We start from the raw sequence: 25,304 nt of genomic DNA on the forward strand, positions 1-25,304 counted from the left end.
TATTACCAACTCTGTGTCTAGGAGGAGATAGAAGCTCAGAAAGAACATGTAACTTTTAGAAGGTCTAATGGCTGTTAAATATCAGGATTCTCCCTGTCTGCCTGATACCCATGTCCAAAGTATTATTTCACATTTTACAGTAGGGGTTAAATACTTCAATATAGAGAGAGCTTCTGGAGACAAGTGATATGAGGTACATATTTTGTTACCAAATTTACCCAAAGTTTCTGGGACCCAAAAGAGGACATTGGTAAATTAGTGATTATCTAGAGAAATGCAACCAAGACATGTTGAGCTTCTAAAACTATATTTCATATAAAATAAAGGAATTGGGATGTTTTATCCAAGAAAATAGTAATGATACTGAATGGTAAGGAATTTGGTGTCACCCAAACAGAGGTCTGGCTTTTGTACTTGGTTTGTGGGAGGTAACCCCTAAACACTTGGGATTTCCCACGTGCTTGTATCCGTTATTCATGGGAAACACTTTGGACAGTCTGGTAAATCAATCAATCCATCATGCCTAGGTAATAAAGTGCCAATAAAAACTCTGGATGTTGAAGCTCATGCACACTTCCTCTGTTGGCATTCTGCGTGTGTATTGTCACACATCAATACTAGAGGGGGAACAGGTTTGGAAGGTAACGGAAGCCTTACATTTGGAACCCTCCCAGGCTATGCACTGTGTCTCTTCCTTTGGCTGAGTTTTGATATTATTTCCCTGCGATAACTGAAACTGTAAGTATAGTAGGTTTCAGTTAGTTCTGTGAGTCTTTTCAGTGAATAATCAAACTTGAGGATGGATTTGAGAAACCCTGAACTTGCAGTTGGCATCAGAAGGGAGGGTGGTCTTGTATGCACTCTTCCCTTTAACTTTGTAGTTGGATGCTAATTCCTTATATTTGGGCTCAAAAATCTTGGGCAGAGTTGATGGTCTGGAAGACTATATGCTTAACTCTGTGTAGATGTATAATAACACAATAATTTTAGATATCCTTGAAAATGTATTATAGAATATTAAAAATTTGTGGGGAAGAGGGGCATGAAAACAGATCTCAGACATTCAAAGTATTATTGTGTAGACATATTTGGTATTGTTTCAGAGACAAATTTTGGCTCAAATAAGAACTTTCTAAAAAAAAATGGAGCTAGTCAAATATGTCATTAGCTGTCTATGAAAATAGTAAGTGTCCCACCTTTGAAAATGTTGTGCTAGTGTAGAATGTCATAAGCCCTATGTATTGCTAGGGATTTCAGCATCAGAGGAGACCATGGGTGATTTTTAAGATATCTTCAAACTCTAAGATTCTGCTATTTTATGGTTTCTATTTCTTAAAAATAGCAACTAATAAACCCAAGCTTACATGTTTAATGGACAAGGTCTTTAATTTGACTTTTTAAAAGATTTGCTAATTTTGTTTTGCTTAAAAATACCAGGAAAAAAAAAAAAAGTGCTCCAAGTGAGAACTTTAAATTTACGTAGTGCTGGCTCATATCTTCCCACATAAGTTTTTGTAATTTCAGGGAAAATGAGGAATACTTGCTTTCAAATGTTAATAGAAAGTATACCTTCTCTGAAAAACTATTTTATCATCAATACAGAATTTTAACAATGTACCATAAAAATTGGTATTCTGTTACAAATCAAATTATAGACAAGCATTTTCAAGCAAATCATAAATGAATACAAACAAAATCTAACATTGTCACACAAGAACATAAACTACATACTTAACAACAACTTGAATTTAATGCAAAATATATTTACTTGCATTTCACAAAAACATTTTTCACATTATAACATATCACTAAATGTTGTCACATCAACAGTTCATGAAATATACCTTCTGAGCTTTCCTAATTGCCATTTCTGTATACTCAACTGAATCTTAAGTTCTTGAGTAAAACTCTTGAGTATGGGTTTTATTGAACCAATAAAAACTAACGTGTTCCTTGGTATAAGTTGCATTTCACACATTTCTGTTACTATTCTAATCAGCACAGAGCATGGTCAGCACAGAGCAAGCAGCACAAAGCACCTTACTCGAGAGAGTTAATTTCATAGACCTGATATGTTATGACATATGGAACAAAATAATCAAAATCCCACCACATGAAAAGTACAATAACCCTTGGTCCAACACTGCCCAGAGTATTTTATTGCTACTTCTCGGTAGAGATTATAAGGTTGGGGTTGCCTCGGGCTATCCTTGTCTATGTTCATAATAATCTCATCAGTTTGCTTAGGCTCAGCTTGCCCCAAGTTCCTAATTGTGACAAGTAAGATTTTATATGAAATAATAATTTTAAAAGTACATACTAGATTAAGGAGCTTAATTAAAACAAAAAAATTCTTTTAAAAGATATAAGATGTGTGATATAAGAAAGCAATGTGTCTATATTCTTACTTTGGGGGCAAAGCAGTAGGAAGAATGGGGAGTAGAAGAAGTGGGTCATAGACTCCCACATTTCATTTTGTAGATTTATGTAACTTCCTGAAAAAACTTCTCCGATACTTGATATGGAATGAAAGAGATTCAGGGAATCTTACAACTTGAAAAGAACTCATTAAGGTACTGTAGTTCTCAGTTTAAGACATTCTCCAACAGTTTCAAAATAGAACATGGGTCTAATTTTAGTGATGTATTATTGAACAATTGGAATATTTTATACATGATACCACAGCTTTGAACTAAAAGCAGCCACACAAATGGAAAACTAACTATAACTTATTTATATCCACTAAATATATAGTGGAAAGATATACCCTCTTCATATCTGGCAAGGGATATGAGATTAAAGTTTTGTCAAAATGAGCTAATTATAAATTAAAATCTCCCAATTTTTTCAGTTTCTTTTTTTTTTTAAATAAGAGGAATCAAAAAGACAACCATAGAGGTGGCTATTTAAAAAGCCACACATTTCTGAAAGTCCATAAACAATATATACTTTTCAGTCCCAATAATAAATATACACATACTTCTGTTTTTAAAAGACAATTGACATTTCATACCATGTCTTCATATTTTTATCTCAACTCTGTATTCCAGGATAGCGAAAGGGATGCACCATCTCCTAGAAGTAGGCTGGAATGGTTTACATGCTCCACCCCAAGACAAGACTGATGCTTTGAATTGTCCCTGTAATTGAGTGCATATTGGTCCTCCCTACAGTTCTTATAAGGGTAACATAACAGTCAACACAATACAATTTTACTAGTACAGTATTACTCATTCTTTTCTGAGAATAACCTAGGATCATTTTAGATTAAGAAGGTCTAAATAGAACCTTGTGCTTGTTCAAAGCTACTTCTGCTGGAATTTCTCCACGATTTAATTCAGTTTCAGACATACGAATGGGATGATCCAGAGTTTCATATTTAGTATGGTAATGGTGCTCAGACTTGCTCAGTTGGTGGAATCACTGAAGATTAAGGCACTCCTTTTGTGACATGGTGAAATAATCACATAATAAATTCTAACATGAGTTTGATATATTTGATTACCAGATGATGCAACCATAATATATACAGTTGGCCCTTGAACGACAGAGGTCTGACCTGCATAGGTCCACTTATATGCAGATTTTGTTCAATAAATATAGAGTTGGTCCTGTGTATTCCTGGGTTTTGGGTTTTGCATGCTCTGATTCAACAAACCGCAAATAGAAAACAGTATTTTCAATCCGCAGTTGGGAATTCAAGGCTGTGGAAGGCCAACTGCGTGGATTCTTCTATGCTATATTATGTAAGAGACTTGAGCTTCTGAGGTGTTTGGTATCCGCTGGGTTCCTGGAACAAAACATCCACGGATACTGAGGGACAGCTGTCATTACATGTTTAGGGAGTCAAAAGATATGCACAGATTTTCAACTGTGTAGGGGTCAGAGCCCAACCTCCTCATTGTTCAAGGGTCAACTGTACTTACAAAAATCACAAACATCCTTCTTCCAACCACAGTAAAGACCAGCTTTCTATGAGCTTCCTGGTGGGATGTACATGAGACCATTTATGAATGAGTCTTGTTAAAACACACACACACACAAAGAATGAACCTGAATGAAACACTTCAGTCTAGCTCTCTGTTTACAGGAAGTATCAGCAGAGAAACACATGGCTAATGGCGCTACAAGGATGCAATCAGCAAAATCCAGAATGAGAAAGACACTAAAAGACAACTGACTCGGTTTCATCAAAATAAATTGCAAAGAACTAAAAGAAGAGGAAGCATATAGCTTGAAAGGGACTTTAGGAATACTCATATGTCAACCAAGTGTTGTACTCCTACGTGGCCCGTATTTGATTCCTCATTTCAGCAAATTAACTAAAAAAAAGACATAACTAGGAAAATTTATACATTTATGGAAAATTTGATGGTATTAGGGAACTACTGCAAATATTTGTAGGTGTATAAATGCTAGTGTGGTTTGGAAAACAGCACTTTACTTTTAGAAATACATACTTATAGAATATTTATAGATGCATGCCTATTATACGATGCATGGGTTGCTTCAAAATAATCCAGGAAGTTAGGAAAGAGTGAATGAGGGGTATGGATGAAACCAGATTGACCATAAATTAATAACAGTTGAATAGTTGGATATATATCCAAAGGAAAGGAAATGACTATCTTGAAGAGATTCTGCAACCCTATGTTTACTGCAGCATTATCTACAGAGACAAGATATGGAAACAAGTGTCTGTTGATAGATGGATGATCAAGAAAATGTGGTATATAGACACACACAATGAAATATTATTCAGTCATAAAAAGGAAGTCAATCCTGCCATTTGTGACAACGTGCATAAACCTTGAGGGAATTATGTTAAGTGAAATAAGTCTAACTGAGAAAGACAAATACTGTATGATCTTAATCTGTGGAATCTACAAAAAACAAACTCACAGAAACAAATTGTATGTTGGTGGCTGCCAGGGGCTGGGGAGTGGGGGAAACAAGAGATGGTGGTGAAAGGGTACAAAGTGTCAACTGTAAGCTGAATAAATTCAGAGGATCTAATGGACAGCACGGTGACTGTAGTCAACAATACTCTCTCATATACCTGAAATTGCTAAGAGAATAGATCTTAAATATTCTCACCATCCAAAAAAAAAAAAAAAAAGGTAACTACGTAACTAAACTTGTGAGGTGATGAATGTGTTAAGTAACTTTATTGTGGTAATCATTTCCCAGTATAGTGCACTATGTTATATGTAAAATGCATCTTAATACAACTGGAAAAATAAAAGATGTGAATTCTCCCCCTCACCCCTACAAAAGAAGTTGAATAGCTGAACCTCTATGTGTGATGACTAGTACATAGAGGTTCATTATGTGATTCTCTTTAATTTGTATATATTTGGAATTTTCCATAATAAAAGCTTTTTTTTTTTTAAAAAAAAAAGAGAACGCTGATTATCTAAAATGTATTTTCATTAATATTAATATAAACATAAAACCAAAAGAAAATGTAGCAAAAAGAATACATCTGGAAGAATTCATTGAAATAGAAAATTCAACTCATTCGGCAATATTTGGGGGTTGAGGGGAATTCTGACCAGGGTTTGGGCTGAAGCAGTCCACTGTTAAAATGAGCCTTCTGGAAAGAAGACAGTCAAGAAGCACAGTGGGATAATTGCCACAAAACCAATATATTTGAATTATGTGCTAACAGAAGTATAGAGAAAACGATTAAGATTAGCTAGAATGTTAAAAGGAACACTCGACTCTCCTTTTTACCTCATTTCACAGACCAAGCACTAAGTTGTACCCTTTATAGAAGTACAGAAAACTTTATAGATTGAAAGCAATGGGCAGAAGACACTAGAGGGACATAACTCAAATAGCACTTTTATAGTATTCAAAACAGCAGATATTAGCTTTTTCTCGTAATATGGGATATTTAGACCTGAGCTGTGTATTAATCTCTTTCAGGGTCCATATATGTATGTGTGTACATATATATATACACACACATATGTGTATATATGTATATGTGTGTGTGTGTGTGTATATATATATATATATATATATATATATACACACACACACACACACACACATACATACATAATGTATATATATATCCACTAATTTATTTCAAACTGATGTTCATTTTGATATCTGGTTACTCAAACCATTGTTAATATTTGCTTATTTCATTAGTTTTGTCCAACTGGGACCGAACTGTACTGTTTCTGGCCAAATAATGTAAGGCATCCATGTTATTAATTCAATCTGCGTGTTTGCTTTCAAACTTGAGTGAAACCTTTAGTTTTTTGATGTCCCATCCTTGGTCTTGAACTTCTTGGGATGTATTTGTTTGGATTATAGTCAAATTGAACCCACTATTCAATCAATAATTGAACTATGCTCCTAAGATACATTCTGTTTAACGCTGAAGGAAAATAACACAATTTGACCCTTGTGAAGTGTTAGGAAGAACTGCAGTCAAGTGGAGGCTTCTTTTCTTCTGGTTGGAGTATATTGTTGCTATCTTAACCTTGAGCTAGGCAGAGTCATGAATAGCAACATAAAATTCTTTTATCTTTGTTACTTCAATGTTAAGAGGCTTTATAACACAAAGGCATTAGATTGAAATCTGTAGCTAAACATTTAATTTTAGTGCTTATAATAAACTAAGAATAGCTACTGTTTCCTGAGTATGTATTTGAAGCAGACACCAAGCTAAGCGCTTTGTATCCTACATTACATTTATATACAGTTTCATTATTTTTGGGCATTGCAAGAGATCATCCACCTAGTTGCTCCCATCAAGACCACCACTCTTTCCTCCAGACTTTCTAATAGTAGTGAACAAAGTTATTGCAGCTTTTAAACATGTATCCTGCTGTGGGTTGGAGCCAGCCCGGACTGATTCTGGAGACTATTATGTCCATCTTTCCCATCGCCATGTTAAGTGACTCATACTGGTAGTATAAAATGACCATGGTGGGATAATTTACTACAGAAATTAGTAAATGTCTTTTTTACCCTCAGACAGACAGTTGTCAGACATTTACCAATATGTATCCTTTTGTCATTTTCCTAGAATTTGTCATTGTTGAGGATCTAACGTGGCCCAGTTATTACTACTGCTGTGACAGTTTAAAGAATTTTGAACAAATAAGAGGAGAAAGAAAAGAAACCAGCCTCAGTAGTGTCCCACCCACTAGACAGTCCCAAATTTATTTTATTTCTTGAAAGAACCAGATAAGAGAGCCATCGTTCTCTTGGCATTATTTTAATAACTTGAGGGAAGAAGGAATTGCAGTGAGACTCTATATCAGGGGTCAGCAAACGATGGCTTGTGTGCTAAATGTGGCTAATTTTCTGTTTTTATAAGTAATATTTTATTGGAACACAGCCACACCCACTTGTTTAGGTGTTGTCAATGGCTGCATTCACACCTCAACAGAAGTGCTGAGTAGTTGTGACACAGACTCTATGGCCTGCACAGCCAACAATATTTACTACCTGACCCTTTACAGAAAAAGTGTTCCATGAATGGCTGGCTTTGTGATGTGTTTGCTGTATGGAGCATGTTTTATTTTGGATTTTATTCATGCAAAGATGAGGTAGAAATAAGCTCAATTTCCTTGTTTTACTTCAATCTGATGAAGAGAGTCACAGAAATATAAGCTATGTCCCTAAATTTTCTTTACACTTTATTTATTTGACATTCAATATTATTTTATATTAATGTCAGGTAGACAGCTATGTCCCTAAATTTTACTGTACCCATTCATGCTATTTGATCGTGTAGGGTAAGATTTCATTCATCACGTCATGAACACTCATTACTAGTCTCACATAGGTAGGGATACCCAGACCCTGTGTCTGGATCTCTTTATTCAATCATTCGTTTATTTATTCATCCAACAAATACTTATTAAAGGCCTCTAGGGTCTGGCCTCCTAGGCTCCAGGTACTAGAGCTATGCTCACGAATAATCAAATCTCCTGCCCTATGAGCTCGTATTTTAGTATGAAAGACATACACTTGTTTGCTTGTCTAATATCATATCAAGAAGTGATAAGAACTACGAACAAACTTAAAGCAGGAAAGGTGTTGGACAGTGAATGAGGTGCTCTTTCAGATGTTTAGGGAAAGCATCTCTAAAGAGATGGCATTTGAGCAGAGAGACCAGAATGAAGTAAAGGAGGAGCCATGCACTCCTGGCAGAGGGACCAGCAAAGGCTAAGCCTCTGCAGCAGGCATGTGCTCAGCTGGCTGAGGACAGGCAAGGTGGAGAGTGTAAAGCGAGGAGTGATGATGTCAGCAAGGTAGGCAGGGGCAAGGTCATCCAGGGCTGTGTAAGCACAGGAAGGATTTTGAGTGACATGGATAACCACTGGGAAGCTGTGAGCAGGGTGCGGACTTCAAGTGACCTGCACTTTACATCAGTGCTCCATCTCCAGTGCATGGTCGTCTACAGTGGGTAACAAGAGGGGAGAAGACTGGTTACAAGGCTGTTTCAGAAAAATGCAGGCAAGAGATGATGTGCATGTGTAGGACTTAGGGGTCCTGGGAACCATGTGAAAACAGTTAAAAGGATTTTGGATTAAAAATAATTTTAGACTCCCTAAGTCCTCTTTATAACTGTGCTAATTTAGTTCTTACTACATAGAACAGAGAGTAGGGAAGAATTCATATATTCATTCAACGAACACATTGATTATTAATAAGAGAACAACAGGTGCTACGTACTTGAGATAGAGGTTAAAAGAAGCTCAGTTTAGTGGAAAATAACTGGCAACAACTGGGTTCTTTACATACCTGTTTTCTCTCTTACTTTATACAAAGTCGCCCAACCTTGACCGCAACACCATCCACTAAGCTCTCTGCATCGACGGGACACCTCTGGGCCCTATGGCTGCTTTCACTCAGGACATCTGAGGCTACTGTCATTTAAGATGCTTTTCTCTAGAGTTTGAGAATGGAAGGAATGGACTAAAATAGAATATAGTCTATGTGGTGCACGTGTGTGTACACACACACACACACACACACACACACACACACACATAGTAGTTCCAATGCACAACTGTTGACTCTCTAAGACTTTCCTTTTACAAATCTGCCCTATTTCTATTGACATAGTTCTGTGATTTCCCAGCCAATTAAGCTATGGGATTTTTTAAATTCATGTTTTCATTATGATAGTCTCAACTCGCTCTGTTCCTTTCTTTTCCTTCCATGGTTAAGGTTTTGGGTGAAATACACTAAAATGTTCACAGATTTCCTTGATCTTTTCTATTGCTTGACATCGAAGCCATATCCTCTCATATTAACCTCACAGCTCTCTGTGTTGCCATGGGCATTGTGAGATCAATATCTGTTCCAAAAGTTATGCTTCTTTCTTTGTCCTAAACAAAGAGCAGAGCTTTGCTGGTTTTCCAAACGAACAAGATTCAAGCCCTGAGCGAACATTTGGGCATTTCAGTAGACATTGTTCCCTGTCATGTGGACCTGCCTGGGACTGCAAAGGAACCTTTTAATGTCAATTAAAATCTAGGGTTTATAAAAAAAAAAGAAGGAGGGGGTGTGAATACACTGGCAGACAGTCCTCGAAGCTGAGAGTCAGTGTAGCAGGCTAATATTCCTGAGAACGGGGTTTTCGAAATCGAAATACTGTGGAATCCAAATTGCAACACACACTTTAACATAACTTAAACACTATTAAAGAAGTGGGGAAATTATAATAACTATTTGAAGTTCTATATAGTATATGTTATATATAAAATACATAAGTATATATACCATATTGTTGATATATTTTTAATTTTGAAAATGCCCTAAGTGTACAGCCCTGACTATATTTTCTTTAGTGGTATGATGAAGATAAAAAATAAAATGGGGCCTTGGGAATCCTCTCCAAGGTGTGTGAGCTGCACTGGACTTCCACCTCACCAGCAAGGCGTAGGAGAGTGTCTTGGAGCTTGGGAAGGGTTAAAGTTTTGTCTGTGACACTGAAATTGAGGCCAGCTGTAGGTCATATTCACGTCCCAGTCACAGGAAAATGAACCTGTGAGACAGAACCTAATTATCTGCTAAACCAAAAGCCAGTCTCAGTTCAATAACTTACGACAGAGCTAGCAGCCAGATATAGTGTTACTATGGCAACGCTGGAAAAAGCTCCACTGCGGTTGAGAAGGAGGAAGGGAAGGAAACTGTAACCCTAAATGTGCTGTAGCCGTTTGATCTCGGACAAGTGGGTCTGTCTAGAAAACCAGATTATTCTATACATGTCTACCATCGTCTGTTCACTGAAATATCTGCTACAATCCCTGAAAAGAAAAATGCAATCACAATGTCTTCTGGGCTTAAAAATAATCCACTAGTAAATGGCTAACTAGGAATTAATTTTAAAGAGAAAAACATAAGCTTCCTCTTTCTCCTCCCCATGCCATCCCCAAATACAGATAAAGCAGGACACACAGGGTGGGGATTCTTGATACCTCATCATTGTAATGAATGAGTTCTGTATGCATAAAATTCACTGTCACCCTATTTTCCTCTTATCCCCAAATGAATGCTGAGATATTTTTGAGAGAAAATTTTGGGAATTAAGCAATAGTATTTGCTTTTCTAAGGGGTAGAATGAGAACTGGAGAGTAGGGGAGAAACAATTTTTCTTTGCGAACTCTGTGTACATTTTCAAATGAAATAATTTCTTGGGATATTGAGTTAAGAAGAATCAACCATTAGATGGAGATAAGCTGTGCTAGGTTGATCATTTTTCTTCTTGCCAGTTAAACTTTGTCATTCTTTCTGGATTTCTGACTTTAGAAGATGATATGGCTTATGCACATTAAAACTTCAGTAGCCAGTTACCATGAATACTGTAAAAGCAGCATCTCACTAAAAATATTTGTGGAAGAAACAAGAGCCTACCATACAGCAATATGCACTTAGAGGAGGAATTCAGAAGTGTATTCTCTCACTTTCTCTGTCTCTTCAATCCTTCCCAATGGAGACAAATCGTTCTAAATCTTGTCAGTTATAATTATTGGATTTCAAGATATTTGACAATTTTGATATGTCATTAATGATGTAGTAAGACACATCTAGCACATAATGTTATTATCACTTGGGCTTGCTATCCAGTTGTAATACCAAATTTGATTTCACATGGATACATATGTATAAATATATAGATATAACAGACGTGTTTCTTATGTATAACTCATAAACACATTGGGTTTGGAATATGGAGGAAGGAATATGGATATGAATAATATACTTCTCACATGTATGAATAAATTTGCAGTAATGCAAATGAGGAAACATAAAATGGAAAGTAGGTTTCTTCTAACAAAAATATCACTAAGACTGTAGCCTGAAATTTGCCAATTTGCCAATATATTAGAGTCACTTATGATGTGTGTGAATTTTCTTTAAGATGTCATTACCTTTTAAAAACATTTTACCCTACCCTATTTTTTCCACATATAATTATGTAAATATAGAAATCCACAACTTCAAATTCCTTTAAACAACAATGATTTGTGAAAGGGAGTTTCAAGATTTTAAGAAGGGAGGTGGGGGCATAAGGAACAGAAAAGCAATACCAAAAGGCGGAATGAATTTTCTGATTAATTTCCAGGTGGGTGTAACCTAACTGCTGCTCTTGACCCTAACTTAATTCAAGTAAATGGAAGCCAGAAAGCATATCCCTTTCTCAACAGACATTTCTGAGATCTGATTATTAAAAGGGCCTCACTGGTGGCACAGATACCAAGAATACAGCATTGGTACACTATTTGGATTCTGTCACTCTTAATATAAATAAGTTTTTTCTTAATCTTTCCATTTGCATGAATTAATTAGTTAGAAAAGAAAATGAAGCAATTTTATCAGAAAAGCATCGGAAAGTGCTATTGATTCAAATGCTTTTACATTTTAGCCTTATCACACATGATGAACTTGCAGATATGAGCTTAATAGTGATGCAAAGCACCAGATCTAACTGGATTCTCTGTTCCACTTGAATTCCCAGAAAAGATATTAGGAGCACTAAACAAAGAAATAATTACCGTTTTTCTCACGATGTTCTTTTAGTCAATGATTTTCAAGAGATGCGATTTTACATATGTAGTACAGTCTTTCCAGAGCATTCCATTACACATTTTCTTTAGCACCATCAATATTTCCTATATTTTTTGTGGATAGATGTGTGTGTATGTATGTGTACACTTTGTTTACTTCTAATTGTAATCCTAATATCCATCCGTAAGTAAGAATTGTGTGAAGCATGTGTCCCATTCACTATAAAGACATTGATATGTTCAATGAATGTTAAACAAATACAATAAAATAAATTGTAGCTGAAAGTAAGTCTACAAATGAAAATGAAGTTTACAGATTAAAATAATCTGCTTGCAATATGGAAGGTACTCAGTAGTGTGTTTGTTGACTGAGTGAATAAATAAGTGGGTGTGTCTGCTAAGGAGCAAGGAGAAAAAGCTAAGACTTACTGATTAAACCTTGGTTCTAGCTGGTGTTTTGTATCCTCTGAAACTCCACAACATCCTTCCCCTTTTTTCCAGATAACTTCTTGATGCCTCTCAAAGACAAGGAAACGTTTCCAGATCTCCCCCATGCCCTGCTGAAGGACTTTCTTAGGGGGAAGGTGATGGGTAGAGGGTTGGAGGGAAAGGGTACTAGTTTAGACTCCCTCTAGCTCTCTCCTATTGCCATTCCTCTAGGCGTCTAGGCTCCAAGTGGGTAGGAATCATAATCCCTCTTGGCCCACATAGCTTCACACTCATCTAACAGAAGTGTCTTGTTACCCACTTCCCTTCCCCGGAAGTTGCAACCAAAAGAGCAGAATAGGTAATATTCCTTGTCTATATCTAATTTTCCCCTCCTTCTTGCACTCTAGGCTCCTCACTGACCACAGCCTAGAAAGTTTCATGCTGTCCTCCTGTGTGATAGGCAACTACCTCTAGCTCATGTCCTGAATCCTTCTCTACTTCATAGTTAACTTTTATAAATTTGATGATCCAGGTCTCTAGCATCAAGTTAGTATTTCTGGCCATACCCTTAAGGAATTAAAAATAAAACCATTTCCTTCTCAAGAGCCTCGTTCCTCCAAATCAGAACAATCTGCTTTGAGCTTACTGTACTCATTGTAAGTTTTAAAAAAGAATCTACTAGGTACTTTAAACCTTCCATTGACTCTGTTCTTGATTGTGTCTACCCTCCCACTATAGCAATTGATGCCACTAATCACCTGAGTACGGCTAAATAAAGCAAAAAGCATAATTTGGAGAAGTAATAACCTAAGTGGAAATTTTCCAGGTATTATTCCACTATACACTTGGCTCTATTATTTCTGTCTTTAAATATTTCTCCAATGCCCCCTTGTATCTCTATTTCTACTGCCTTCACCTTCACTCAGGCCATTATCATCTGTCTCTATTAATATCCCAAGGGAATCATTATACATAATTATATAAAAGTGCATTTGTCTTCAGAATTCTGTTTATACTGGTATTAAGGAAAAAAGATGGAAAGAAACTCAATTTACACCTGTGAATGAATTCGTTAATTATATTCTACTCGAACAATAGTATAATGAGCATATGATAAAATTATAATATATGAGAAAGTGTTCGTTTGGTATTTAACAATTAAAAAGCAAGTTACAAATAATTCTGAAAATATTAAGGGTATTTATGTGTGTGAATGAGAGAGAGACTGAGAGGGAGAAAGAAACTGGTAGGGAGAGGGAGAGAAGGTATGAGTATTTACTATATGATAAGAAGAGTTATTTTCTGAACGATGAGATAAATACATTTTTTCTTGGTTTTCTATTTGTCTGGAATTTCTAATTTTATAAAATTCTTGGTTTTCTATTTGTCTGGAATTTCTAATTTTATAAAATGAATGCTTGTTATCATTGAAAAAATAGTTTATTTTGTAAATAAACTGGTTGTCTTACGAATAATATATAAATGTCTTAAATTCGCTTAAAATGGATTGAGACTAGTAGGTTTAGTAACACTGGGCTAGTAGATTTAATTCTTTTTGTAACCTCTAATACTATCTTTCCAGTTGCCCCCAGAACTCCGGTATTTTCAGGATATAAACCGCTTGAGGAGGACAGGAGTTTGAAATGAGATACGTTTTCATAAAAGTATATGGTATAAAGAAATGCCTCCTTGTTTCCAACCAAAATCTGTTACTTAGATTGAATGTCCAGATAAATTTTTTCTATATTATGACTTTGCTTCATTAATTATTGAATGCTTCAAAATTGTTTATGTTCACTGTGACAGAGATTGCTTGTTTTTCTGCAATATCATTTCTCCCCTTTTTCCTCTGGTCCTTCACTGGCTGAATGACTACCCAGAATAAAGCCTACATTTCTATGCACCCACTCTCCAAAAGCTTTGTGTGTGTACCTGGTGACTAAGTTACACGTATATTGGAAGGTGTGTATAACAATTACAGAAATTTTCTTTAAAAAGAAGTGTAGTGTCCCTATTTTTCTCTTCTTATTACTACTGTTTGAAAGTGAACAGCATGGTGGAGAACCATGGGGCATCTTGAGATTACCTGGAAAACGGAAGTCATTCAAAGAGAGAAACAACATAGCAGAATCCTAGGTTCTTGACTTCAAAGTGTTCAACTAGATTTCCGTGAGAATGATTTTCAAAACTATGTCATCACCTTCAAATTTTCCGTTACTTGTTTGATATCTATCTCTGGACGTCACATTCAAACGATGAATCCAATGTGGCTGATATCAAAGTTGTATTAACTAAAACAGGAGCCAAGGGGGGGGATCTGATGCTGGTTCACAAAAGGATTACCATGATTCTTATTCTTCTAGCATCAAAAGGTAAAATACATAAATAAATAAGATAAAAATGTTATTGCCTTTCTGCCTTGCTACAATTTGTATCCCCATGCAATCTACTCAGTTACTTAATTCTCTTAATTACGCAGCTATGAGATTTCTCACATTTACCTCCTCCTTTTCACATTAACTATCACTAGTGGTTCTTAATTTTGGGGTGGTTTTAGCCTCCACTAAGAATCTTATAACTCATATAAGGGATATAAAACTGAAAGCAACAAACTAACAAGACAAACAAATAAGCAAAAAGTCATAGACACAGTGGTTTTCAGAGGGTTAGGGGGAGATAAAAAGGGTAAAGGGGGTCAAATATATGGTGACAGAAGGAAATTTGACTTTGGATGGTGAACACACAATATATAGATGATGTGTTATAGAATTGTACAGTTGAATCTATATAACTTTATAAACCAATGTCACCCCAATAAATTTAATTTAAAAAAAATTCTAAGGAAGTAGACATTTCTTCCACTCTATGGTTTTAAAAGAAACTATAGTGTTTTCCTAAAGGTAGAAGACATAACAGAGTAGGTTAATTTTTTTTTTTTAAACATTCAATGTCAAGTTCCTAAAATATCCTATAAGAATTTTTCACTCGAGTCAAGTATGGTTATTTCTATGCCACTTGGGTTGAATGGTCAAAAAATCAAGGCAGAGTTTAATGCTTGACCCACCTAACACAATTAAATACACGCTATTCCTCATTGATTCTAGAATACTGAACCTGCTTTTTATGTGCAAGAATATAAAAGTAAAAATACCTTTTAGAGGTTTCTAGGCATGAGATCTGCTTGGTTGAAGTTCAAAATCAGTCCATAATTGGCATTATACATGTATATTATTCAATAATCAAAGGTTAACCTAGGTATGTGTGTACACAGCTTGGATTTTTTAAATCACAGCACATTTTACAAAAAGTTTGCAAAACTAAATAGCAGTTGCTGCTACTGCCATATTTTTAAGCTACCAATACATCATATTTAAAATAAAATCTGGCTTAGTGGTGATTTTTTTCTTATATAAAATTTTAAAAATCAATTCATCCATATTGAGATTGAAGAAGGAAGAATATGGTTTAACAGCTAAAAGAAGTGATGATGTAACACTCGAATAATCCTCTGATGATCATGAAAATCCCAAATAAGTTTTAAGAAGACACAAGGAAAGGCTTGGAGTAGTTACCCAAGATTTGTGAAATGAAATTGATTTCCATTCAAATCAGGTTTTTTACTCTTCTTGAAAATGTCAAGGTGTCAGCCTGGGCCATTACGAGACTGTGATTTATAGGTAAGACAAAGTGATAGTACCAGCTGACTGTCTCGAGCCACGGTACAGTGTCTGGAAAGTCTGCCAATGAGAACGATTGCTTTTCTTAACCAATCAGCAAGGCTCAACTAAAATCCTACTCTTTTTTATTCCATTTTGATAAGGATATGATAAAATACAATCTGGAAGATTTACTCTGTAGGAAATAAACAAGCATTGTGGGAGCAAGTAGTTATCATACTTCCACAGACTAAATAACAAATATTATTTATGGCTATCTATGCTTCAGACAGTTAGAAACACATACTCATAATAGGAGCATAAACAGATGTTCAAATATGACAACTTATTTTAATATACTGAAAACCATAGCATAAATTTGTAATTTAATTAATTAGGAAGAAGAATTGTGATATTAAAATCAATTTTCAAACCCTTTAAATTATATTTACAGCATTGCTCATCTGCATCACACACAAACACACAAATAAAAACCAGCAGAATGTTTTGTATTAGAATCATTGTTCAGAACAAATTAATCTTTTTCTCATCGATAAAGATCCCCTAAATAGTTCTGGATAGTAAAATATTTAAAATGCCCAGGTCATACATGCGATATAAAACTAGTAGAAGACACAATAGTAAGGAAGAACTCAATTCACAAAACAAAATAAAATATTTTCAAGAATCATTAATATAATGCTCCCTAATATTGGAGATAAAAGTGGAAAGGATATAAAATGTGCTGTAACAGGACAGCCTAAACATATGGTGGCAGAGGAGAGTCACTAGACATTACAGAATATAATCACCATCCCTTCTTTACCAAACTCCCATTTCTGATAATCCTAAATAATTTTTAAAATGTCACTTTCCTAAATGAGTCCTAATGCTGACTTTCCTGAGGCATGCATGCATGCCATATAGCAAATGATTATGGAAAAATTAATAAAATGTATTGACTCTCCATGATACTCAAGGTTGAGATTTGCTGCTGCAAATGTTTCATAGTTATAATGTTGTACAGAGCATGTTAGGGCTAAATAATATTGCCTATATGTGGATAGACTCCACCAAGTTTACCAAGACAAACATATTTCACAGGAGCCTATAATATATCATTATACTGAGTGATTTAGAAACTTGTAGTGGTTGTTTGGATTCCTGTTACATTTTTGCCTGCTTTGGAATTCTTTTAAAGCCTTTGACATCAACCTTGCTAGGTTAACCGTGTTTTGCCTCCCTACACAGGCTGTCCAATCTGCGAAACTCTCATCTGGACAGAGACGTGTCTGCAAAACAGAGACAATCAGAATCTTCTGAGAAATGAAATTGATGTAGCGGTAGAGAGAACCTTTTTATTTTTCCTTCTGGAATCATAAGCTCTAGGAATGATGCGTAATGCATGTCTAGAATTGCCAGTTGCCATTTTTTTCAACACACAGAACGAAGGTGAGAATGAAGTCAACCACCTGAAAATAAAGTCAACACATTGGAGATAGTGAGAGAGAGAGAAAGAGGGAGAGCTACTGAGAAGAGGAAAGATAAGGATAGGGATAGGGGGAGGGGGAGGGAAAGGGGAGGGAGAGAGGACCAGGGAGGAAGAAGAGAGGAGGATAAGCAAGAGAATAAGAAAAGGAAGAGGGGATGAGGTGAAGGAAGAGGAGGAGGAGGAGATGATGACATACATACAGCTTCCTGTCTTTCTTAAACTAGTTTGATCTGGGTTTTGATCTTTTGCTACTGAAAGAGTGATTAATGTAATGATTTAAACAAAGGTTATCCTTTCCTACCCCTTTGACTCAAAATACCCCGTGTGATGGAAAAATATCCAACTATCTTATGACATACTAATTTTTTACATGTAAGAAACTTTAAAATCATCTTCTTCCACATTCTTGTTTCATAAATCAGCTGTAAATTGGGAAAGTGAAAAGGATAAAGGGTCAGTTTTATAAGATAACTAGTGGTAGAAATGTTGTTAGAATTCTAGTGTTCTACCTTTTACTTCACTTGTCAAGTTCAATGGCGGCATTTATGATGCAAGTCTAAAAATCCAAGTTTACTCTGCATATTTTGTTAATTCCCAGAGAATAGCACAATTAGAATGTTTTGGACCTTTGAGTAATTAATGTTAATTCCCACTTCATGAAACTTTGCATGATCAATACCATTATATTCAACCTAACTTAAAAATAAAATATGGTTTCTTTTTTGTTTTGAGGGATAGAAATTTTGTCCAATTATTCTGGAAATGCCAGTTTTATAAACTACAATTATTAATATTCCTAGTCAATCTACGGTTTTTAAAGACTTTTATATAGTATAGGGAATAATATGAAGAGAATCTAGGCATTGCAACATTCTAACAATACCTCACCCATACCTTGTCCAAAACAACTCAAAGTATATAGGTAGGTTATCTGAGCTACAACTAGAAAATAAAGCAAACCACATAGAATGCTTATCTGTAACATACAAAACAGAATAAAACTGCTAACTCACAGGATTTATAAAATGCTAAACCCACTAAAAGGACAAAATATGTTGGACAAATGAAAGATATCTTTTGTAGATCACAAGCTGTTTGACAGCATAATTTCTCTTTTTCTTTCCTAAAGTCTACACTCCAGAAGTATTTGATAAAGATATTTAGAGTATATGATTTTTGAGTGCCCAGGAGCTGGAATGATTTCCTAATGTGGTCTGCCTTTCACCCTATGGGACAGTGTATATCCAGTAGATTTTAGTGATGAAAAAAATAATATGTTTAACAAAGGTAAATGCTAAGGCCCAAACAGTAATAAATAAGCTAATATTCATTGAACGTTTTCTTGGTGCTAGGAACTGGGCAAAGGAATGTACTTGGATTATTTCATTGATCAATCATTAAGTATACTGAAGTCCTTGGTATTAAAATGTCATTAAGATTTTTAAGCCAATATAAATCAATTCAGTTGTTTGGTAAATGATGATTCAGGCTGTGCCTATTTATAGTGCATTAAATTAAATTATCATTAAATATTTAATATCTATAACTAATATTCATACATCTGACATTTCATTTTAAAATCAATCAAATTTTGCTAAGTGATCAAGTTTTAAATGGCCATAGGGGTCCCATGTGCTGGTACAGCCTTAATTCATTGAGTCTTTTTTTATGCTTGATATACATTTGTGAATGAATGCATGAATGAATGTATCAACAGCTTATTTTGAGTTGATAAATTATATTTATGTACTGATGAAGCTCTCTCCACAATGACAACAAAGATATGTCATAGAGAGTTCAAGCTTCCATCATCTTTACAATTTGTAATCCCTGAGATAAAGAATGATAATATTTTTCCAATATCTGTGTCAATTCTAAAAGATACTAGGAAAAACCCTAAAAATTTCATCTGAGTCAAGTCTGTACTGGCCTTTAAATGAACCTTATAAGCAGTTCTTTACCTCAACATTAGGACTAATAAGGTATGTATTCTTATAGATGTGGGTACTCCGTATAGAAGCATGTTTTATAGATAAATAAAACCTAAAGAGCTCTTTGTAAGCTGGTAAGTAAGAGATAAGGTAGAGATCATTTTTTTATCTCTCAAATTTAGCACCACCTAGTCCTATTATTTATCAGCACTTTGCTCTTTCAGAATTAGTTCATTGCATTTATTCAAAACATAAATCATAGACTTGAATGGGAGGAAATGAACTAGAAAGAACATACAAGTCGAATATCTTTATTCTAAAGTAGGATTATGATATATCTAATTGCTGAAAAATACATCATCTCTTTGTCGTGTGTGTATATTTGGGTGAGTTTAGTCAATGCACTAAGTGGCCCTCACTAAAACACACCCTATGGAAAGAAAATGCATTTTCTTTAAACATAAGATATAATTCCTTTGAGATTCTGTTAATCATTTTCCCTTTCTAATTGAAAAAGTCACCACAGAAATTAGAGTACGAATTTCATTATTCTAGAAAGAACCTTAAAAGTTGACATGTCTTTGAACAATTGTTTCAGAAATCCTTTTTTAAGTACATTTTCATTTTCTGGCATGGCTTGAATTGAATTCTAAACTTTCTGCTGCTTGTCCTCTAAGCCCCTCTGGTGAATTTAAATAGGCTTCCTTATATATTTAGTACATTCAAGAATTCTTTGTCGCAGTGCCTACTCTGCTTTATTATTAGAAGGCTGTCTCGGAAGTCCAGCAGCCAGTTTGTTTTCTGCCATTAATAAAGAGTCTACTTTTTTCCCCCACTTCTTTGAAGAAGTTGAAAAGGCTCCATGTTGGGTGGAGGGGGGCCAGGAAGAGAGAGAAAAGTAAAGGGAACCGACTGTGGTGTAATCCCCCAACAAAAAATGCTGTCTAATGTAGAAACCTCCCCGAGGTTTACAAATGCACAGGCTGGGCTTTTAGTATGATGAACAACAGAGTAATAACTTAGCCACGGCCAGGTTTCCCCCCAACCCCCCATCCTCACTAAGAATAGGAAGTCTTCTATGAGAAAGACATTACATTTTTAAATCCTACAAAACGAAATGCTTCTGTTAGCTAGTGTTTCAACACCACCCAAATCTCTTACTGAAGATATTTGGAAACTGGAAAGACAATCACAATGTAAACCTTTAATTTCTCACAATTCACTTAATATGACCAGAAAAATATACAGAAGAGTTTCAAGGAAGACCTACCAATTTGGATGCATAAAATACTGATGTTGACTCATGGTCTAGGGAAAGCTAATTCAAAGGCAAGGAAAGATGATTCCACAGAATGGTCACTTGGTGCTCACAAATCGTCAGATACCTACCAATAGAAAGGGAGAAATTTCTTAGAAAAAAATGAATGGTTAAATCTGCCTACATAAAAGAACCCAAAACACTCCCAAAACATTAAAAGGCCAAGAAAAAACCTAGGGATCATTATTCTTATCTAACTGACCTAACAGATGTAATCCATGATCATTCTTACACTTTTTTGTTTGTTTAGGAATTAATTATTAAGGCAATAAACTTAAAAATCTCATTACTTATATAAACAATGAAAAATGTATTTGACCATGAGAATCTTTCACTTTTAAATTTTCTATAAAATAGGCTTGGAATTAACTGACTGATTACATAAAATAAAACTATTTAAACTTAAATTCACTCAATCTCAATTACCTTCAAGTTCCACCTGCTTTTAAACTTCCAGAAGTAAAAACATTGCATACAAGTAAATATTATTGGCTAGTAATGCACTTCACCTTAAAAAGCTACATTTAATATGGGAAGATGTGGGGGGAAAGTAACATTCAATTAAAATGAAAATCACTCACTAAAAATTATGAATGATTTTATGATGATGTCTCAATTTTTATGCTGTTTTTACTAAGACTTAAAATCTATCTATCTATCTATCTATCTATCTATCTATCTATCTATCTATCTATCTATCTATCTATCATCTATCCACACACACATATATAAATGTCTCAATGTGTGTTCGGTCACTTATAGATCAGAAAACCAAATACGGAGATGACAGGTAAGAATATTACTTAAGTTTCTGCACAGTAAATATGTAGTTGCAAAGCTACTCTAAAGAGTATATTTTTCAAATGCTTACAAATGGCCAAGATTTTTTAAAAGTTCTCTCTATTAGGAACTTTATTTTCCTTCCAAATACCATCATTAAGAGATCGCTGGGATGTGAGTGTTAAATTAAATGAATAGTAAGAAACCAAAGGCAATAATCCAAGATATCAAAATGATGCCTGCATTTGCAGCCTACAGAAACCTAGGCTGCACTGCATGTGTAAATGGCAAGAAAATTTGGGTGTTAGCTAACCCTTTATATCCTGCTCTTCTTGAAACGCATTTAAATAGGATAGTTTGTAAAACTATTTACATATTTATCAGGTGAATTCAACATGTACCAGCATTTCCTTTTGAAGAGGAATTTAAGGTAGTATACACCTTTTCTAATTTCATTAGTAATTAACCTGTACTATAATTCCCCTGAGATTCTTAAACCTCTTCTAAACACTATTAATGTAACCTATGCTTAAATGACTTTAGAATATCTCTACACCTCTTCTATAGCTTCACTAGAACACTAAAGTGTTAAGCACTTTTAAACTAAGAAATATATTGATCCTATGAACCCTGAAATGAATTATAATCATATCATATTTGGTAAAATTCCAGAAGTGGCTTCCTTGATGGATCTTAAAAGGCTTTAAAAACTGCCATTTTGGAAAACTGATGTTTTCCTCACAGATTTTTAAAGTTAAAAGCATGAGCATCACAATATTACCAAAGCAATACAAAAGAGACAAAAGAAAAACTAATACTTCATTGGTCTTTGATAGATGTTTGAGGTGAGTGATGATATTTTAAGAAAAGGAACTTGAAGTTTATAGTAAATTAACAATGTGAGAAAGGGAAAGAATCAAACAGGGGTTAGCATACTTATGTAAAACAGTGATTTGCTATTTCAAAATAAAAATGTAAAAATAAGCTGGTGTCAAAGAGGAGGTGATCCCTCATTTCCACCGCATTGAACAAGCTCGCATCCGCAGCAGACAGCCCTTAATATATGCGTCTGGCTCAGGCTGGTCTCCCAACCAGGAAGCCATCGAATTGTTAATATCACTGCTTTTTCTGTATGCAACACACATCATTTCCTCGCTCTTTGTTGAGGATCTCTCCTCTTATTTTAAGCTTAGTATGATCTGATTTTCCAAATCATATTATACAGTCCCGAAACAATATTATCCCTTGACAGTTACGATCCAAATACAGAAAAAGTGTCCATCTATCTAGATACAGCATAAAGAAGTTTATATAAACAAAGTCACCCACTCACATCTTTACTCACCTTTCTGGAGTAAGAGAAAAGCTTTATCAATGATGCTCTCAGAAAAGACGTATATATATATATAGGAAAGGTACATAGGGAGGGCTCAAAGAATACATGACGATTAGTAAAAAAAATATATTTTATATATGTTTATGGGGAAATAAACATCATTACATTCTAAATTTAGCTTTAGTACCTTTCTTCTATGTAACAGAAGTTAATATATAGTGTGGTTCATAAATATGATAACATAAAAGAAAATATTGCATTGGAAATAGCTTATATCTAATATCATATAGCAATACATATCTATCCTTCACATTATTTTGGAACTACACTGATGGAACATCTTATACATATTATTTATGATTATATTAAAACAGGTGTCTGTAAACATATACTTGTATGTGATATTGTTTTACATAAGAAGTATTATAGTTTCTGATCCTTTGTGTAAACATTGTTATTAAGTATAATCAAGTTTCTGTGTACTTAATATATATGTACACAGATATCTTTGTATTAAGAAACTGTATGCTTTAAAAATGTTCAATTACAATGAGAATGAAGTTAAAAGAAGTAAAAGATTAATACTACCGAAAACCTTTACTATTTAGATTACCTCCTTTCATTTACAGTTTTAAAACATGTTTATACACACACATGCACACACTTAAAATTTCAAGATTCTGGAGAAATGAAATAAGTAATATAATTTAAAAATCTGAATAGGTACAGTGTGAATACATGCTTAAACATATCCTATGTACCATATATAGATGATAAATATGTTTATGATATTGTAAAGTCAATTTTTTAAGAAATATAACTCATGGGTAACCTGTATTCTGTGATGTTTCAAATCATAAGTAATTATAACACATTCAATGAAAAGGTGAACAAAGACTCCATACAGTATTCTAAAATACATTCACAAATTTATTTTAACAATGCAGAAGATATAAATTTATAGTACCCATGTAAAGCATTAGAGTTAAAAGAGTGAAATTGCTTTGTTTCTTCTATTATGGAAAGTGTCCATTTTGAATCTTAATATCTGCAGCATTATTGTAAAATTCTTAAACAGATTGAATATATTGATTCTATTTCAAAAAATTACTTATTTGATATGCCAGTGGCTAATAATGTTCAAATATGACACATCAGTTATAGGTGAAATAGTTACTTCTTAAGAAAATAAAATTCTTATAAAACTATACATTTAAGATTCAGCTGATAGATGAATTAGAGTCTGATTTGATAGGTAATGTTTACTGATTTATCTCAATAGGTCCATGAGGCATAGAAACTAAAATATAAAAACTAAAAGGTACCATATTTTTGCTAATTATTGATAGCTGTCACTTGAACTCTTATAACAAGGGAATGTCTTATTATAAAAAGACATATAAAGTATTTTGCCTGGTTAAAAAACTAAGGAAAACTCTGACAACAAATACCAAATATAAAGCAGCATTCTTCTTAAATCAGTAGTAAAATCTAACAGGGTCAGTAGAGAAGATTGTAAATCATTTTATTTCTAGGCCTCAAGCACGATTATAGCTATATATTATATATTCTGAGCCATAGTTACATGGAGACATATATGATTTAAGTAGCTAATGTATATAGTCTATGCATATGAAAAAAGTTATACATATATAAACCACTCTCTCCATTATTATCTAAGGAGGTATTCTCTTAGACTAGCCACCTTAAAATATACTAAAAGTAGCATTTTTACACTTGTATTGTAATTTTGCTTCTTACACAGATATCTTATATTGCTTTTATATGGTCGTTATAATATAAATGCGATTCAGTGAAACTCTATAATCACTTTAGAGTACAGTTTCTGAAAATAGTATTTTTGGGGGTGGGGTCATCGTGAAAACATTGCTGATTATAAAGAAGAGCATTGTTCTTTTCTTCTAGGCAGTATCTATGTATGTTCTTTTGTTCTGGTGGTAACTGCAGACAATCAATAAGGTCCAAAGCTGCTGGTTCCCCTCCGCCTAGGTCCCAAGAGCCTGACTTGTGATGTTACTAAAATACCTCACAAGTTAGGGTCTCAGGGACTAGGAAAAGTCTGATTTGATGAGGTAGAATTCTTCTTCCAGTTATAAGGCTAGCTGAGAAATTACAGTTGGGTTCAGTTAAACTTTTCCCTTTAAATAGTAATTAAAATACATACGAAGAAATATATAGGATATATAAAAGTTAGGATGAGCTGAATATTCACGACGACCATTTACAGATTAATTCCAGACCTTTAAATAATGAAGAATATGAGAAACAATGCAAACAATGAACAGTTAAGAGTC

General features: G+C 34.4%; 1 protein-coding gene across 40 annotated transcripts in view; it reads right to left on the reverse strand.

Annotated features, from left to right (window-relative positions):
* LOC109447544 (uncharacterized) overlaps nucleotides 1-25,304 on the reverse strand; it is a 661,414-nt gene that overhangs the window by 123,259 nt on the left and 512,851 nt on the right. For 27 of the 40 annotated variants that reach the window (XR_012494217.2, XR_012494213.2, XR_012494211.2 and 24 more), the window contains one exon: nucleotides 20,826-20,940. The exons of 10 other annotated variants lie outside the window; for them this stretch is intronic. The gene's annotated coding sequence lies outside the window, so the exon portion shown is untranslated. 3 more of the 40 variants (XM_088794074.1, XM_088794087.1, XM_088794094.1) reach the window with 2 other exon arrangements.

The sequence above is a fragment of the Rhinolophus sinicus genome, chromosome 17 (assembly GCF_057876585.1).
Source record: "Rhinolophus sinicus isolate RSI-liver-muscle chromosome 17, RSI-T2T, whole genome shotgun sequence".
In the NCBI taxonomy this organism is placed as follows: Eukaryota; Metazoa; Chordata; class Mammalia; order Chiroptera; family Rhinolophidae; genus Rhinolophus; species Rhinolophus sinicus.